We start from the raw sequence: 4017 nt of genomic DNA on the forward strand, positions 1-4017 counted from the left end.
CCTCAAAAGAGAAAAAGATACAGATGAACATCCAGGTGAAGAAGTACATAGATCAAGGTCTGAAACAATCCTGATCTTGCAACCCAGAAACTCTTCAAATCTCATTGTCCAAGAGTTTTTATAAAGTTTAATTTTCAGCCCCTTTCCACTTCCCTTCCCAGAGGTCAGTGGGTGGGGCTGAAGGTTCCAGCCATTTAACTACTTGGTCTTTCGGGCAATGAACCCCACTCCAAGGCTATCTAGGGTGCCTCCTTTAAAACATGCTCCTTAGGAATAACAAAAGCCATCCCTATGACTCAGGAAATTCCAAAGGTTTTAGGAGCTTTGTGCTAGAACTGGGGACAAACATCAAATATATTTCTTATTATACCACAGAACCAAACTTAAGAAGGGTTTTATCTATCAAGACCAAAATATTGAGGGACTGCCCTGGTGGTCCACTGCTTAAGAATCTGCCTGTCAATGCAGGAGACAATGGTTTGACTCCTGGTCCAGAAAGATTCCACATGCAGGCAACTAAGCCTGCTTCCCACAACTACTGAAGCCCTCACTCTAGGACCTGTGCTCCACAATAAGAGAAGCCACAGCAGTGAGAATCCTACCCACTGCAACTAGAAAAAGCTGGTGCTAAGCCCTTATGCAGCAGTGAAGATCCAGCACAGCCAAAAGTAAATTAATTATTTAATTTAAAAAAAATATTGAACTTTAAGCTGGGGCATTAAGAAGCACCAAATGAATTATTAAAAAATTAATATATGCTCTTTAATAGACAATGCTAAAGGAGTGTTTGAATAATCTCATGATTGGGATTATATGCCATTTATATCTTTCCTAAGTATCACGTTGTAGACGCATATACAGACATTGTATTTTGTCACAAATGTTATTTTTATAATAAAATATTATTCATTTTAATTTAGTCAAGAAGAGTTAATCATAAGATGAAAATCGCAAAAGAACTATGAAAAAAGGTGTGTGATTATTTTATCAGATCCTTGGGAAGAGGAAAGCCTTTTTGAGCTTAACAGCAAGAAGAAAACCTGTAAAGGAGAATGCCCTTGGGTTTTAGTACATAAAAATTCAAAACAGTGTTTAGAAAAATTACAAAGAAACAAAGAGAACCCTGGTAAACATAAAAATAATGGGAGAAATTGTGAAGAAAGTGGTTGATTTTACTACACTATTCTTCAAGTATCTGTGAATCAAATATGTGTTCAAAAAATGAAGAGGCAGCAGGCACTGTGGGAAAAACACTTTAATATCAAAAACAGTCTTGCAATTCAATAGGAAAACCTCAATAATACCCACATATGAAAAATCAGCCAAAGGACATAGATTCATGGTGTGTACCTAAATAGGTAACAACCATAATAAAACAGTTTAACCCTTCTATTAAAGTTCCTGCATTAACCAGACATCCTTAGGAGATAACATTCCCTCTTAATCTCATCATGAGTCATAACTTCTTAGGAGATAACCTTCTTTCTTAACCTTGTAAGGGGTCATGGGACCCATGACCCACTGCTTCCTTTGTGTGTGTGTAGATGTGGATTGTGTAAACTGTCAATAACGTGTAATTTCCTGTATGGCCCTCTGTCTCAAAAACCTACTTATCTGTGCTTTGACCTCTTATGGGTAGAACAGTCCTTAGAGCTTTTGGAAAGGCTGTCTCTCAGATTTATAAACCTCTGGTTAGCTCAAATAAAATCTTCCATTTATTTCTTAGATGAACTGATTAATATTTGTTGACAAGCTTAAGCAGTCATGGTGGCTTCCCTGCTGGCTCAGAGGTTAAAGCATCTGCCTGGAATGCAGGAGACCAGGTTCGATCCCTGGGTCGGGAAGATCCCCTGGAGAAGGAAATGGCAACCCACTCCAGTACTCTTGCCTGGAGAATCCCATGGAGGGAGGAGCCTGGTAGGCTACAGTCCATGGGATATAAAGAGTCTGACATGACTGAGTGACTTCACTTTCAATTTCACTACTTAAGCAGTCAAAGGCAGCATCAGTTCAGTTCAGTTCAGTCACTCAGTTGTGTCCAACTCTTTGCAATCCCATGAATCGCAGAACGCCAGGCCTCCCTTTCCATCACCAACTCCCTGAGTCCACTCAAACTCACATCCATCGAGTTGGTGATGCCATCCAACCATCTCATCCTCTGTCGTCCCCTTCTCCTCCTGCCCCCAATCCCTCCCAGCATCAGGGTCTTTTCCAATGAGTCAACTCTTCACATGAGGTGGCCAAAGTATTGGAGTTTCAGCTTTAGCATCAGTCCTTTCAATGAACACCCAGGACTGATCTCCTTCAGGATGGACTGGTTGGAACTCCTTGCAGTCCAAGGGACTCTCAAGAGTCTTCTCCAACACCACAGTTCAAAAGTATCAATTCTTCGGAACTCAGCTTTCTTCACAGTCCAACTCTCACATCCATACATGACCACTGGAAAAACCATAGCCTTGACTAGATGGACCTTTGTTGGCAAAGTAATATCTCTGCTTTTTAATATGCTATCTAGGTTGGTCATAACTTTCCTTCCAAGGAGTAAGTGTCTTTTAATTTCATGGCTGCAATCACCATCTACAGTGATTTTGGAGCCCCCCAAAAATAAAGTCTGACACTGTTTCCCCATCTATTTGCCATGAAGTGATGGGACCAGATGCCATGATCTTCGTTTTCTGAATGTTGAGCTTTAAGCCAACTTTTTCACTCTCCTCTTTCTCTTTCATCAAGAGGCTTTTGAGTTCCTCTTCACCTTCTGCCATAAGGGTGGTGTCATCTGCATATCGGAAGTTATTGATATTTCTCCTAGCATTCTTGATTCCAGCTTGTGCTTCTTCCAGCCCAGCGTTTCTCATGATGTACTCTGCACAGAGGTTAAATAAGCAGGGTGACAATACACAGCCTTGACGTATTCCTTTTCCTATTTGGAACCAGTCTGTTGTTCCATGTCCAGTTCTAACTGTTTCTTCCTGAACTGCATATAGGTTTCTCAAGAGGCAGGTCAGGTGGTCTGGTATTCCCATCTCTTGCAGAATTTTCCACAGTTTAATGTTATTCACACAGTCAAAGGCTTTGGCATAGTCAATAAGGCAGAAATAGATGTTTTTCTGGAACTCTCTTGCGTTTTCGATGATGCAGCAGATGTTGGCAATTTGATCTCTGGTTCCTCTGCCTTTTCTAAAACCAGCTTGAACATCTGGAAGTTCATGGTTCACCTATCACTGAAGCCTGGCTTAAAGAATTTTGAGCATTACTTTACTAGCGTGTGAGACGAGTGCAATTGTGTGGTAGTTTGAGCATTCTTTGGCATTGCCTTTCTTTGGGATTGGAATGAAAACTGAACTTTTCCAGTTCTGTGGCCACTGTTGAGTTTTCCAAATTTGCTGGCATATTGATTGCAGCACTTTCACAGCATCATCTTTCAGGATTTGAAATAGCTCCACTGGAATTCCATCACCTCCACTAGCTTTGTTCATAGTGATGCTTCCTTCAGCCCACTTAACTTCCCATTCCAGGATGTCTGGCTCTAGGTGAGTGATCACACCATCGTGACTATCTGGGTCGTGAAGATCTTTTTTGTACAGTTCTCCTGTGTATTCTTGCCACCTCTTCTTAATATCTTCTGCTTCTGTTAGGTCCATACCATTTCTGTCCTTTATCGAGCCCATCTTTGCATGAAATGTTCCCTTGGTATCTCTAATTTTCTTGAAGAGATCTCTAGTCTTTCCCATTCTGTTGTTTTCCTCTATTTCTTTGCATTGATCGCTGAGGAAGGCTTTCTTATCTCTCCTTGCTATTCTTTGGAACTCTGCATTCAGATGCTTATATCTTTCCTTTTCTCCTTTGCTTTTTGCTTCTCTTCTTTTCACAGCTATTTGTAAGGCCTCCTCAGACAGCCATTTTGCTTTTTTGCATTTCTTTTCCATGAGGATGGTCTTGATCCCTGTCTCCTGTACAATGTCACCAACCTTCAACCATAGTTCATCAGGCAGTCTGTCTATCAGATCTAGTCCCTTA

General features: G+C 40.9%; 1 non-coding gene across 1 annotated transcript; it reads left to right on the top strand.

Annotated features, from left to right (window-relative positions):
- The first annotated feature begins 1773 nt into the window (after positions 1-1773).
- Positions 1774-1844, top strand: TRNAS-GGA (transfer RNA serine (anticodon GGA)). The gene has a single exon. It is a non-coding gene; the product is annotated as a tRNA-Ser (tRNA).
- The last annotated feature ends 2173 nt before the right edge of the window (positions 1845-4017 follow it).

The sequence above is a fragment of the Bos mutus genome, chromosome 25 (assembly GCF_027580195.1).
Source record: "Bos mutus isolate GX-2022 chromosome 25, NWIPB_WYAK_1.1, whole genome shotgun sequence".
NCBI classification, from domain to species: Eukaryota; Metazoa; Chordata; class Mammalia; order Artiodactyla; family Bovidae; genus Bos; species Bos mutus.